General features: G+C 33.1%; 1 protein-coding gene across 2 annotated transcripts in view; it reads right to left on the reverse strand.

Moving 5' to 3' along the window:
• Nucleotides 1-7145, reverse strand: part of LOC124408067 — a 54973-nt gene extending 47828 nt beyond the window's left edge. The window contains exon 1 of one of the 2 annotated variants that reach the window (XM_046884735.1): nt 6898-7145. The gene's annotated coding sequence lies outside the window, so the exon portion shown is untranslated. The remainder of the gene's footprint in view (nt 1-6897) is intronic. The other variant, XM_046884743.1, reaches the window with a different exon arrangement.
• Between the last annotated feature and the right edge of the window lie 9089 nt (nt 7146-16234).

Raw genomic sequence — 16234 nt, forward strand, 5'->3', positions numbered from 1 at the left:
AAACAGAAATAAATTGAACTAGAAAGAAAAGAAAAGAAAATTTTTTGTTTCTCCACAACAATTAGAAGTGAGTTCTACGTTACCGATACATGGAAGCAAGGAGAACAACAGGAAAAAAATCAAGAACAGATTATGTCTGGGTCGATAGCAAACGGTCGACTAAAACGACAGTCAGGTTAGGATTGGAAAACTTTTTACAATGTACCTAAATAAAACTAATCTGAAAAAAACACACCCAAGGAGAAAGTACCAGCAATTTTTATTTTTCAGGATCAATTCAACACTGTTTTTTTTATTTTAAGCAGGACTGGTGTTTCGCCCGAAAAATTGTCAGTTGATAAAATAAATTGAATATAAAGTGGCAACTCAACCAGACACTTATGCAAAAACATGGCGTCAACTATCGGTACCCTTAGTTAGATAATCTCCTCTGAAAAGAATTATCATTGTTTTCGGTTTCATTTTTAAATACTTCATTTACTATAAATCAAAATTTAGGTATACACAGTGAAATTAACTGCATGAGAGATATGAGAATTTGAATATGGCTGTACGAATCTGTATACTGACTTCCTGTGGTTTCAATTATCTGTAAATTGTTTGTAGATAAGACTTTTGGTATTTGCCAACCGTGTGAAAACAAACTTTAATCTAACTGTATAGTGTGCGTACTAAATAATGCATTCCTTGATATTGCCATAGCGTGTCGACTGTACAAGAGTTGATTTTGAACCGCTGTTAGACGTCCCTTTTAGCTTGTGGCAAGTAACAATTTTTTTCTATGATTACTTTTATGACAGTAGAGGATACTAAGATTTACGAAACTGCAACTATAATCAAAATCTAATCTATGTCTTGTCAAGGCTGTTTATTTATTTGAATATTCAGAAACATTGTATTTATGTTCATTGATTCTAGTTCTTCAAAGCCTGTTAGTTTGAACAGTATAACGTTTGTCGCAATGACTACAAGGTATTTCATAGACCAACTTAGAACTATTTTCCAATCGATCTCCATCTTTCGATAAGACAAACAATCTTGAAACATTATTGATATTACCAGAGCCACATTTATTGTCAAATTTACTGAAGGTACGTCAGAGATTGACAGATTGACTGAGACTGATTATCTGACATAAGGAAAATTCGTCAAGATTTGAAACGTTTGAACATCATCATCACCTTCTAAGAAAATACTCGATCCTGTATCTCCAAATATCTGAGTCCACGTATCTCAAACGCCAAAAAGGCTTAACAGCCCCATTCTATACACAATTCTAAACAAAAACAGTCTAATTCAGTTTCCATAAACACAGCAATAAAGAAATGGCATGGATTCTACGAAATCGCAATAGTAAATTTGTAGAATCCTTGCCATTTCTTTACTTCTGCCCCAAATAAACATAAATTGGAATTTTTTTGTTCAGAATTGCGTATAGAATGGAACTGTTAAACCCTTTTTACCCCCTTAAGATTACTAAACGAGATTCGATCCATTGGTTTGTCAATTGTGATGAACAGTTGTGGATTAACGAAGCCTCAGCTTGATCAATATCCTTGCCATGAAACTTACTGTTTACCAATGACATCCCGCTGTACACTAAAACGTAAATGTTAGCTATTTTTTGCTTTGATTCCAGATCAAGTTAGCTTTTTATACTAGTTAGTTATTATCGAACCATTTTCGATGTGTTTTATCACAGATACATCAAAGAAAATAATCTTACCATCAACCTTAACTTCAGAATTCAATTTTAACCTATCATGAAAACTATTGAAATTGCAAAGAATGTCATTCAATGAACCAAACGAAATGGTGAGCAAAATGTTACTTTTGTCTGTTTGCTTCCACAATACTAACGCTGAAGTTCTTACTTCCAACTACTGTAAGAGAACACAGTTCCTCTCTTATTTCCTTTTGCTTACAATTCATTTCTGTTTTTTTATTGTATGGAATAATTTTTTGCTGATTTTGTTCTATATTTGTAAACAAAGATATAGCTCTGAGGAGCCTCTCTTAATGGTCCATAACGTCATCAAAACAGCTGATGAATTTTTTTCTCACTGACTTTGAACACTGAAAAAGTTGATCCATCGAACCATGACTATTGCCAAAAAAAAAAAAAATCCGAAACTCATATTTAAATCTAATCATTGGATAAAAATAGCTGTGATCGGTATGTTTTTAAATAAAACGATAAACTTTTACTTCATCTGACATTTTCTGGAAACGAATCTAGCTATTGATGAGCAATTGTGACATAACCTCTCATAAATGTATTCGCGAATGGTGATAGCAGAATATTACAACCTGAAGAAGCCATTAATGTATCAGACAATCACGCAACTGTAAGCTTCTGTTACATCATATGCCTAAGTATGTTTATTGCAAAGGTACTTTGCAGTATAGATAATGGAAATACTTTGCCTATGGAAGAAAGTATACATTACCAAATTCTGTCGGATAAGGAAATTCTCGGTAGGAAGCGTATATGAACTCCTAAGCTTGCATCGACGAACGTTTTATCAATTCTTCATACCAAGTAATTGAGGCTCTATGAAATCTAATGAGGCTGAAGTCAGTACCGTTTTACCGTAACGAAGTATCAGGGAAAAAATCGTTATTACGCAATTTTAGAATATCCTTCAAGGAGTCGAATTTTGAAAATTAAAGTATCTTTTGTTTGTTATGGTTTATTAAATTTTTGTTCTATTGTTACTAAAATTCCTTTGTTGGTCATAGTCAACGAGATAATTTCCTTTATTCTTTTATCGTGACGTTTCAGTCGGTTCAGCCAGCCACCTTTAGACTAAAAACAATTTTGAACAAAAAAGTAAAAAATATTGTTACATTTCATAAGAACCTCAGATAATATATAAAAACTACAATTTTTGACACGATAAAAAAAGAATGTAAAATTATTTAACACTATCTCAGGTAGTTTAAGGTTAGGTTTTCTCTCACGTGGTGTTACAATAAAATAAAATTTTGTAGGAAGTGACATTAGATGCCAGGGTAGGATATCCACCAAGATCGATATATCAGGATTCCAGATATCCATACGTTCGACAGCTACTCTGTCAATATTGCTTGTGACAAAAATCATTTGCTTAGGTAATCGATTTATTCGCACGAATTTCTGTGGATAAAATTGTAGTAATTGTTAAACTAAAAGTATATCCTTTAGTTGACAAGAAAGATACAAGAGCAGATTAATCTGAATTCCATGTTTTCAAATCAGCTTTATGACCGCAAATTATTTTTTTTTTTTTTTTTTTTTAGAGAGAGAGAGAGTTGTGGAGATTTTATTATTTAAACGCCTTGTCAATTTTCGCAAGGGATTTCGTACATGGATTTGATTAAGTTACTATAAAATGTAAATAATAACATTAATTGTTATTTATCTTCTACTTTTTTTTTTGAGAATTATTTTTATCGTAAAAATGGTTGGCCGCTTAAACCGAAACGTCACGATAAAAAAACAAATAAATTCTCCTCCTTGACCATCACCGACTGAAGAAATCTATTAACCAGTCATGGTCACGAAGAAAAATTCAAGTATTTGCGTGTCTTGATATTGCTAAAATTTTACAACAATTTAAACAAAAATATTAACCCAAGATAACAGCATTTTGATCTGCATCACAAATGCTATCTCAAAATGCATCGAATTACGTATAATAATTGACTAATTGTCGTATCTTTTGCTATCCAACGATTTCTAAAGAATCCCATTTCAAGTATCAACTTACATAACTACTTATTTAAATAAAAACCACAAGGTTGGTAGACTTAAGCTACTCAGATAGTTGAATTTCTGAGACGAAGTGGCAACATACCAGAATTACCATAGACTTTGCTGAGGCTTGCCGTGAATTTACTCGCGTATTGTTGATTACTAAAAGTGTAGTCACTTAATAATGTTGTCCAATTTTTGACAAACGCATTCACATCTCAAGGCCATTATGGCAGTCAGTGATGCAACTGCTTATTTGGGTTTGTGTCAACGTTTGCTTCGGTCATTGAGGTCGAAAGCAATCAGACAGAAGAATTCTGATCGAAGCAAAATTTACTCTCAAATTGCCAGGAATTTATTCTACTTTACCGTTTTATCTCATTCTCTTTACGTAATTATCTCATTTTTTTCTGTATGCTACTTATGTTCCAATATATATATATATATATATTAGGGTGGCGCAAAAAAACTGACTTTTTGTTTTTTTTCGAGTCTCGTGTGCCAAAATGTTAGTTTTTGATGTTTTAAGAGCCCACTCCAAAGGACAGTTCAGAGAAAAAAAAATTTTTAAGAGGTCGCTCCACATTTTTTAAAACGTCAGAAATTGTCAAAAATCGATTGGTTTTTTCTTTTAATTTTTTTTCTCGGTACGGTATAATTTTATAGATAAAAAAAAAAAATAAGTTTCCGAAAGTTTCAGTTCAAAATTTGAATTTTGATAGGTCGCTCATAATTTTTTATCAATTTTTTGGTACATTTCTTTAGATTTTTCTCTTTTAGATTTCTCTTTTAGATTTTTTCGAGCGATCTTTTAATATTCATATTACAATTTCATAAATTTTTTTTTCTTTTTTTCAGTAAGAAAGAATCGATAAAAATACACCACGACATGAATTAAAAATCAAACAAAATACTGAAAATGTAATTTTTTTAATTTAATTTTTTGACGATTTTTGACATTTTGAAAAATTTGGAGTGACCTCTTAAAAAATTTTTTTTGAGCTGTCCTTTGGAGTGGGCTCTTAAAACATCGAAAACTAGCATTTTGTCACACGAGACTAAAAAAAAACGAAAAAAAATTTCTCTATCTACCGTGAAAATATCGTTCAAAATGATAAAAAAACAAATTCTGTGAAAGTTTAAGCACTTAATGTTGATATTAAGAGGTGACTCGTCGCGATTTTCGATTTCACATTTAAATGACAGGTGAAATTTTTTTTGGTTTTTTTATTTGAAATTTTATTGCGGTCTAACGAATAAGCGAGTTGTAGAAATCAATACATATTCTTGTAGGAAATTGAACGATCTACAAAAAAGGTCTGATGTGATTGGTAAACGATGACTTCCACAATTTTTTTATACTTGATCACGAAATAATGGCTCAAAAAAATAAAACATCATATTTTTTGTGAAGGTCATCAAGTGTTCTTTGGTAAAACATCAAAATTTTTACAAAACACTAATAATCGTAAGAGAAAGGCTTACTGAATTTCAGAGAATTAAAACTTTGCGAAATAAAGATTTTCTTCAACATACATCGTTTTACAAAATGACGTTAGTAACTTCAACGCGATGAAGCAACGTATGCAAAATCGATAAAGTATTTCCAGTATTTCTCATAAAACTAGCAAATTAATGGCACCTTAAAAATTGATTAATGCGGAAGATTAAAGAAGATTCATAATTTTTTTCTGTAATTGATATTCAAGTATTTTCAAGAAAAATAATTTGACAGTGTATTTTCATTTTTCATTTGAAATAAAGTTGACGCAGATTATACAGAAGATCGAAAATCTGTAATATTAAAAACGAGAGAAATACGCTAGAAAAGTTTGTGGCGTAAGCCTGTTGAAAAGTAAGAAGAACGTACAACTTTATTAAAATCAGACAGGCTTGTATGATTGAATATTATCTTAACAATGAAAAATTTGCTTCCGCAATTATCAATCTTTCAAAATGTATGACATCAAACTGTTCAATGTATACCTATATAACCAATAATTACGCCTGTATTATTTGCTGTCTTTTCGTTCAGCATCCGAGCATGCAAATTTACATTTTACGTCACGAATGTTAATTGACTATCAATTATTGTCCAATGCATAGCACGAACACGGATACATACATCAGGGTATATTTATCAAGCAAATACTCATCAAGGAAACGAAAATTTCATTTCACACAAGTTGTGATTAGTGTATAGACAAGTAGACGTACTATTCCTTGCTTTCTATCCAAATAAAAAAATAAAATTCACAAATGAAGTTCTTGTCAAAGTTAAATCAATATTTATACTGCCTCGATGATAAGAAGCAAGTATTGCAATGCACTGGAAGTAATGAAGTAAATGAAAACAGTGTCATCGTTGTGATATTATTATTTTTTATCCCACGCAGGAATATAAAAATTCTTATCGGCTTCACAATGTTAACAACTATACATTATTCTCAGTAAATGTGAAAACGTGACTTGATCGTATATTTTTTTCATAACTAAATATGACGGAAACTGCCTGAATAACTTTGACCTTGAATTTCAACTTACCATACGAGCATTTATGTGTATCGGTAAACCAGTTTGAAATTCAGAAAAACAAATACTAGAAGTTGGTACTTGTTGCATCGATCACGTGAGAACGTATTTAATGCGAATGCGCAATGACAAGAAGAAATATTTTTTTGCATACATCAATCTCGAAGAGCTTCAAAAATATCTCACACTCTCCCTCTCTCTCTCTCACTTTCTTCACAGTTTATATATGTATATGACTTTGTATTTTTATTTTCGTTCCATTAATTTGGTCGAATTACTTAAAAAGTTTCATCTTCACATCACGAGTTAATTAAATCTATCTATTTCATTCAATACATCATTTGCGATAAACGTGTGAACAATTGAACCAAAAACACTGAATTCGAGCTATTACTTCTCATCTCCAGACGATAAGACAAATCTTCTGCCTCAGGGATCTTTGACACAATATTACAATACAGAAAATGCAAGTATCGTCAAACAAGCCAGTCGAATACGAAGTGATAAGAACACTACAGTTGTTTAAAAACATGCCATCATAACATACGATCGTATAAACTTAAAACACAAAGTTAGCCAAACGAAGATAATAAAAAAAAAACAAAAAACAAAAAAAAAACACAACTCACCTCTGGGGCAAGTGGCTTTCCGGTCTGGAACAAAGGGCAGCTGAGATACTCGTCAGCACGATAATGGTTTAAAGATAGCCGATACTGTTCATCGCGATATCGTTGAGCTATTGAAGAATATCAGGAAATACTCGGGAATCACTGGCCACTCGATCAAAGATCACTCTCGAACGTTTATACGCAGCATCCACTATAGTTCTTTTCTCAATGGCCACCAGCACACGACTGCCGTCAGTGGTCCCAACCACGTGTACCTCGCACTGGTTTTCGCCCAACACAATTCAAATGTATGCACATATTAACATGCCGCTTCGCACACTGTTATAAGCAAGTTTGTGCCGCGACGGCATACCACAAGTGTCTTGTTGCTATCTTTGAAAGCGAATGTGAAAGACGCGGACGCATCGTTGCTAGTGGGTGAAGTTTACTGTAAACGTTACGACCTCACTGGTTATTACTGCGATCCGCATATTTATCACCGAGCTTCCCAGAATGTCTAATAAGGGATTACCATATAGTGTACATCGAAAGCTTGGGTGTATAGTTTTGTTTGGATTTTAGATGGTCCAGTTTACACATCGATGTGAGTACCATGAAATTGGTGACGTAAGCAGAAGTGACATTTCATTGTGGATGTAGTTCGATTTGAAGTCTGTGTTGCCATTGGATTGTTGACAAGGATTTTAACGAACGAGTAGATCCTTCAAGGGACCCCTGATCCAGCACTCAGCAGGATCGTGTGTGAAGGATGACGCGACATCGGAATACTACTTTTATCGCCATTCCTTTTCCTAAGATCACAAGTTTCCGTTTTTTTTTTCTTTTTTTGGCTCGCTGATATCAAGTCTGTAATTACATGCACTTGCGAGTGATATTGGTTCGAGTAGTTTATCAGAAGCTTGAAAGCAAACTGTCAGATGTTCCAATGTTTGGAAGGAGATAAGAATCACATATTTATCAAGCAATTTTGATAATTTGAACCTAGATCAGCAATTATTACACGTTAAAGTGGACTGGAATTATTGACCTCGTATTTTTAAATCTCTTTAAACCTTTTTGTGCAAGGTATACGTACAAAGAAAAGACACGTATTCTTCCGTTGGTTCAAAGTATTTGTGTTTGATAGATTAAAAATGATAGAATATTCAATTATTTTGAAAGTATGAGCACACCGGTTAGCATAATTAATATCTCTGGTTGCATTCATCATCGAGGAATAAACAGTTATTGAAGAAACAAAAAGTCCAAATCGTTATAAACGCGTCAAATGTTTCAACAGTTTTATTATTTCAAAATGTTTAAACATTTTAATTGATTACAACAATTTAAAATTCTTTGTTTTTCACTAATTTACGTTTTTTTCACGGCGGTGTCATTTCTCTTCGCTTCTGAATTTACATCCATTTATCGCTCTATTAACAATATAATTCCAGATATTACTTGTTACGTTACACTTGCCTCTTACTCAATTATTGAAAACAAAATAAAAATCAAACCTATCAAAATTTTATTTCGAAAAAATGTGCAGGTATCCCACAGACTTGAATAAAGATTTTATTGATGTTATTTTTTAAACAATAAAACATCTCAATGTGAGTGAAAAAATGTTTGAACGTTTTACATTCTTCATAACAATTAAAAATTGTTCCTCTTTCGGTAATTCAAATTTTTCTCATGAATGTCACTTCTCTGTGTTTCGAAATGCGCGATAGTTCATCATTTCATGTTGAATGGAACCGAGAATGGAAATGAAGATGTTAATTATTAAGAGGATGCTCTATAGTCAGTCCTCATAGGGACTGACTGAGTAATATGCCACTTATTTTAACTATTATCAAAACCTGTACATCACTCGCATGAAAATACCGCAGTCAGCGCAATTTTACGTACATGCAATGCCGGATACGAATATCTAAAAGACGTTTTGTTTTATGAAACAATAATGCCAAGGTGTGTAACAGTGTTCATTGAATTATCACTTATTACAGAAATACGTTTCCTGGCGTAATAATACTTGCATGAAATAAAAATTTTCAATTCAAGCTGCTTCTTTTATCAAATTATTTTTTCAATAAATGAATTTAAATATTCATCAATATGCAATAAAAAATGTTTTATTCGATGAGAAAAACCATATTTGCTCTTTTTGCGCATGTTCCGAGTAAAAAAAAATTCGACCGGTTCGAAAAATTGCCATATAAAAAAACTCCAAAAACCCATTCAGTGTGACGTGGAATTGCCTATGTATACATAAAATATACGTATGATAATAATACAGATAACGGCATTATTGCAATGTACGCTATGTGAAGATGTAATACGAGAGTCATTGCCAGAGCTAAATATAACATTAGAATTAATCATATTGCATATTCATGTTTATTAGGGCGGCGCAAAAAATTCGACTATTTTTTTTTTTTTTTTAATGTTTTGTGACAAAGTGTTAGTTTTCGATGTTTTAAGAGCCCACTCCAAAGGATAGCTAAAAAAAATTTTTATGAGGTCGATCCACATTTTTTAAAACGTCAGAAATTGTCAAAAATCGTTTGTTTTTTTTTTATAATTTTTTTTTCTCGTTACGGTATAATTTTATCAACAAAAAAAAATAAGTACCTGAAAGTTTCAGTTCAAAATTTGAATTTTGAAAGGTCGCTCATAATTTTTTTAAATTTTTTGGTGCATTTCTTTAGATTTTTTGGAGCGACCTTTTAATATTTATATTAAAATTTCATGACTTTTTTTTCTTTTATTTAGTAAGAAAGAATCGATAACAATACATAACGACATGAATTAAAAATCAAACAAAATACTGAAAATACAATTTTTTCAATTTAATTTTTTGACGATTTTTGACATTTTTAAAAATTTGGAGCGACCTCTTAAAATTTTCTTTCTTAGCTGTCTTTTGTAGTGGGCTTTTAAAATATCAAAAACTAACATTTTGTCATACGAGACTCAAGAAAAAAAAATAGTTGGTTTTTTGCGCCACCCTAATGTTAATATTGTTATAATGTTCTTATGTTGAATTTTATGTAACTGTGATGAATAAAAATGACATTTTTAACTGAATTTTGTTCCAACACGAGTGCATGTGGGTGAAATTGTATTTCTTTTTCTTGTGTATGATACATTACACATATATGAAGAGCCGCATGATCAAAATACTTATGCGTGAAGTAAACTTAACTTTTCAGTTTGAGAGATTGAAAAAGATTCGCATTTCTGCAAATGTACACTTGAGAGAAGACTTTTTGCTTTTTAAAAAAAATCATTTTGTAGAACAATTTATGGCGAAAATAGAATATTTTGTTGGCAATACCAAAATTAATGAAATGATCGTTTCAAAATTGCAAAAAACAAAAATAAATTAACTGTATAAAATATGCTTATAAATACAAAAGTTCGATCTTAATTTAGCTAATTTAATTAAATAATACTTTTTTATTTTACTATCGAAGTATTGAATAATATCTGGTAGATTCAACTAAATCGCTTCGTAAGATTAGATAAAGATTAGTCAAATTCACGGAGTCATGAGAGCTACTAATTGTAACATCATAAATCTGCAAAATTTTTTGCTGAAGTGGCAAAATACTCTCTAGGATGCATTAAAAATCGTGGCACTCAATTCATATAGCGTGAATTACAATCAAACAATAATTTTTGCAGTTACAACAATTAAGAATTATTGCTCAACCTTTGCTGAATCATTTCACTATCTAGATCGGATTTCGCAATCGCAACGGAATCTATGGGATTGTGGTTCCAAACCTTTTCTTAGACATTACTAGGACATTTTGTTTTTTGTGTACTACAAAATCAACAAGCTTTCTGGTTGCGTGAAAACAATGTTTGGTCGGATGTATATTAACCCTGAAATTTCGTTACCAGAACTAAATCTTAGTCATGACGGCAAAATCTTTTTTCTGAGTATACAGTAAGCCTTGGAAAACTAAATCAATCAAACCGTAAAATAAAGAGTTAAAAAAGGACTCAGCTTCAGCAAAAAAAATCGTGAACATCTATGTCGAAACAGATCAAGTCAGAGTTTGGCATAAAATTACATATATCTACAAAGTCAAAATAAAGTTTTAGTTGAACTAAGAGTCAGAATACATGAAAAAACGATAAAACTGGTAATGAAATTCATCGATGGTCAAATGTTAGTTGGAAATTGTAATAAGACTAATTTATCAAATACGTTCAAAACACATATTTATTCATCGAAACAGCATTATTGCAATGTTTCGTAAGCTTTTCTGAAGTAAGCTCAAGTTTACGGTCGGGTAGTTTTTGCACCAAGTTGAAATGTGAGTAAGTTTACTTTACTCGATAAGAACTTTGAAACCAGCCGTTACTTGATCCTGTTACCATATTCATCGTACCTCCCCCCCCCCCCCCCCCCGCCCTACTGCCCAACCCCCTGGAATATTGGGAGTCAGGGGACCACCATTCGCAGAGATGGATATTTTGTTTCTATAGATTTCTTGCATATTCATCGCATTATTCAGGAATCTTTGTACTTTTAAGCATGTCCTTTAACGGAGCATTCCAAGCCAACTCAGTCAATTTTGAAACTCATCATTTGTATAAATTTAGCTCAAACTTCTTTGAGTGAAAATAACGCCTTTAAGGCACTCCTGGTGTTTTATTAATTTTATTGCATGCAAATATCTTCGAGTTATGAATATTCAAGCATTTTCATAATCTTGCTATTTTTAAATTCTCATAAAATTCTTCAAAAACACATTTTACAATCGATTTTTTTTTTTTTTTTGTGATTAGTCCCGTGATGGCAATGTATATCTGTACTTTTGATAGTAGCCAAAAAAATTTTTAACGTTTCATGAACTTCAAAATATTGCTCAAAAATTTGATTTCTTGTTTTAAGCTTTTCATACAAGTAAGTTCCATGTTGGAATAATTTTAAATGTATATTTTTTAACACTTTGGAATCCATGAGTTATGAAAAAATTCTGCCTAAATACCTCTAAATTATATGCATACACGAAGGGTGTTGAGAAATGACATTTCACCACAATATTATGTGACGTCTAAAAAATAATTTTCATCTCGATTTATAAAATTAAACAAAATATAAAACTTTCTACAGCTTCAAAATTCCATTTAATTAGAACAAAAGTTGCGAAAAATGGTGAGTCGCAAATATAGTGTTTACGTTAACGAGTTCCTCTGAAATGAAAATAGATCATGAATATGATGTTAGCGAAATATCGACTTTATTCGAACGAAACACAGACCACCATGACTATCACCTTGCGGCTCGCCTAGTGTATAGATCGTGTAAGTCATCGTCAGTGTTTACACCGGTTTGTCATGATAAAAACGCTTTGTTCCTGAGACTCATTGTGAATTACATTATTGTGACCTTCTGAGGTACATCTCTGCTTGGAACATAGATTTCCGATTGTTCTCGCATTCAATGGGAGTAGTAGTATTTATTAATTTGTGAAGTAAACTTTTCCTTGCTCGGAAGAGGACGAGCTCAGCCGTCAACATGTGGGATCTGTCTGAGCACTTGACACCGCGCGAGAATCATTTTTGGAGGGATGCACTCGGAGCGAAGTGGTTTTGGGACCACCACTAATATAAAGCAATATCAGACGCGTCTGGGGTGACATTTACTCTGGAGCAACCGATTAAAAGCGATAAAGAAAGAGAAGGTGAGGAAATAGTTCAGTGAGTAAAAGGTGTGAAGATCTCGACGTGACCAACAGAACGAAATTATTAAGGCTACTGAACAGTAATCGGCGAAGCATATCCCTGAACATGAAGGAATTAGGCAAAACGGATGTCGTGAAGATAAAAATTGGATTAATTTCTGAAGTTCCTGTTTTCCATGGGCTTTATCACCTCTCTAAAACCGATCGGGATAAAGTGTGGATCATGGGGGTGGAATTAGAGGATAACGGGATCATTCGTGAAAGTACTTCATCTTATGGGAGCCCAGTTGTATTTGTGCGAAGAAAAAATGGGAAGACGCGAATGAGAATAAATTACAAAAGTCTCAATCGAATTACCAAACGTATTCAATATCCATTACCTATAATCGATGACCAAATAGATCAGCTTTGCAACAAACGTATCTTTATTTTACGATTCCATGGAGGAGATGGCTTTCGTTACGCCGAATGGTCAATGAGAATTCTTCCGAATGCCTTTTGGGTTGGTGAAAACACCAGCCGTTTTTTCCAGAAAGCCATGAACAAAGTCCTTAAGGATAGTGCCTTGGTGTACATAGATGATATATTGGTCGCTACAGAAACGCTGAACGAAGGGTTTCAGAATCTGGAGGTAGTTCTTAAGACTCTTCAGGCAAACAATTTGACGCTGAATCTAACGAAATGCAAATTCTTCCGAAATAAAATCGAGTATTTAGGACGTGAAATCTCGGGGGAAGGGATACGACCAGGTGCTCATAAAATTGATGCCGTAACAAAAGCCGGTTACCCTACGAATATAAAGCAAGTTAGACAGTTCCTAGGTCTCGCAGGATATTTCCGAAAATTTATAAAGGATTTTTTACGAAAGACTACCCCATTAACGAACCTCTTGCGTAAAGATGTTGCTTGGTCGTGGGCACCGAAGGAAAGCGAAGCAATTGACGAGATTAAAACTTAGAGTTAAATTGGCGGTATTCATGGCATTGAAAGCATTTCGGATCTATCTACTAGGAATCAAATTTACCGTAGTGACTGATTGTAGTGCCATACGCGCTACAGCGAATAAAAAGGGTTATTGGTGGGTGTATTTGCAAGATTACAATTTCGATATTGTGTATCACTCAGGCACCCAAGCAGCTCATGTTGATTATTTAAGCAGGAATGCGATTGTTTGTTGTGCTATCGATATTATGGAGAGCGAATGGATTGAGGTGGCTCAATCGCAGGATCCAAACATAGGTTTAATTCGTAGAATTTTGGAGTCTGACGGAAATCATACTACATTCGTATTCAAATTTTTTCTATCCCAGCTACAATGACTAACAATAAGGTTCCATCTAGTACTAAACCCAAGTAAAGCCGACAAGATTAACTTCCTTCAACATTTGGACAAGGAAAGGTTATAACTCAGTAAGAGTTACAAACGTGTGAATTCTGGTTTCCGATTTCAACGAAGACATAGTTGTATGATAATCAGGTTGTCTTCTTATTCATTACTCTGTATCTTCCTTCCAATATCATCCCGTTCCCATTGGTTTAATGGTTCTTTCAAGCTGATGTCCCATGGTGCTGAATAGAATTACGCTTAGCCATATATTTTTAATAATTCTCTTTCATTTAAAACAGTCACGCCTTTACTTTTCGCTAGAAGCTTACAGTGCCTGTCACTTCGAGATTTTTCTCCAGCCACTCGGGCGACACTTATCGCGCGAAGATTAATTCCCTCTCATATTCTCATAACAACCGTCTCCTTCCCTGAGGTAGAAGTCACGTACAGTCCACAGTATTAGGTATCATAAACGGTCAGAGCCAGTACCAGGAACTGAGCTAAGAAACGCTGAAGGTACCTATGGCTCAACCTAAAAATCTCTCTTTTTGTGAGAATGAATTCTCATCGATAATTAGAACAAACTGCTTAACTTAAGAGCTCCAAATTAAAGTAGAATAATCATGAAGCGGTATGAGAAAGTGTTTGGAAGTTACAGTCAGATATCTGCTGTTAAAATTTCAATTCCACAATAGGCGGGATTGAGAACCGCAGGATACGCTAGTTGTGCTTTGGCGTAGGACTCGACCTGTGGATCGGCACTAAGGGGTCACGCTCGCACCTCATTGGCTAATTACCGCGCGCATTAATACAACTAGATATGATCGCAGGCTCTTGGACCCTCAAGCCCAAGCTGGCGCGTCTTTCGTTCGTTAAGTCGCGAGGTGCGTGAACGTCAACCTGAGTTAGCGTTGAAAAATCTTAGTTGTGATCGATTTGATAAAGTCTCAAGCGTTCTCGTTAACATCGAGCGTTTCAGTTTATTCTGTTAACACTAGAACTCCCTAAATTAATTTGGCTGGTATTTAAAAAATACCTAATAATAAGAAATTTTCATTTTCTATTAGCATGATTTTTTGAAAATCAGTTATTTTGACTGTTCCGGTAGTTTCAGTATTAATTGGAAAAGACTCATTATCGCCTGTATTACAACTTTATTGTTCTTTACTAATTTTCCTCGTTTCGTGAGAAAACATCGCGTTCTTATTTACAATTTTCTCAATTTACTTTGGGTTTTCTTCGATTCCAAAAAAACTGGATTAGATTAAATGTTAATAATAGTATAATTAATATAAAAATAAAATAAATAACTATTGTTGAATGAACTTGTATGAACAGTTGGACATAACTTTCGTGATGAATTTTAAAACAAGTTCAAAATCTTATAAAGACCAAGTGATTGACTATAATCGTTTCGGATTCATCAAACCTTTTTCGATACCAAGATGAGGCTTTAGAACCGATTACCGAAGACTGACGCTTCTCAGTCTCGCCGCACAAATCTAAAAGGTAAGTCAATTCGGGCAGTTTCCTCTAAATTGTATTTCACATTGATATTGTTAAGGTAATACGTACAGTGCCCCGTAAGTCATAATAACATCTAGACGGATAGAAGAAAGTTGTTGAATCAACTAAATGTGCGGTCACAGGCGGCGAAACGAATATTTATTTGTGTCAATTCAAGATCCGTTGGTCCAGCAAAATGTTTAGTTGACACAAATGAATATTCATTTCGCCATCCGTGACCACACATTTAGTTGATTCAACTACTGTTTTTTCTCAGTGTACATTTTTTTTTTTACTAAAATAAAAAATGTGAACATATAAATGAATGCCTTAAATTTAAATTTTACCTAAGATCACTTCTAATCGGATTAATTTGATTATTTATTTACTAACAATAATAAATGAATGTCTTTTGATTCAAGTATTTCTTCGTAAAAAATAGATATGGCAACAGAGCATCTAACGGCTGTATGTTGTTGTTGCCAGTTTTTAATTGAATTTAATTTATAAATTTACGAAATGAGTAATGAAACAACGCCATTAAGACACAACAGATGATTAGGAAGGAAAAAATTATAAAATGGAAAATAAAAATTTTATTCAACGTTGCAACACTTTAATGAGTCAGATAGGTCATTCATTTCCCAAGTATGACTGATTGATATTTTTGGAAATTTTTGATCAGTTAGATTACCATATTTATATTTACAAAACTACACGTCAAAATACGTTTTTCATAATCATTGCATATTCTACGAGAATTGATTAACATAATTTAGTTTTTTGTATTTTTATCTTCAGCAGGTGTGGTTACATAGTA

Source organism: Diprion similis, chromosome 1, assembly GCF_021155765.1.
Source record: "Diprion similis isolate iyDipSimi1 chromosome 1, iyDipSimi1.1, whole genome shotgun sequence".
Lineage (NCBI taxonomy): Eukaryota > Metazoa > Arthropoda > Insecta > Hymenoptera > Diprionidae > Diprion > Diprion similis.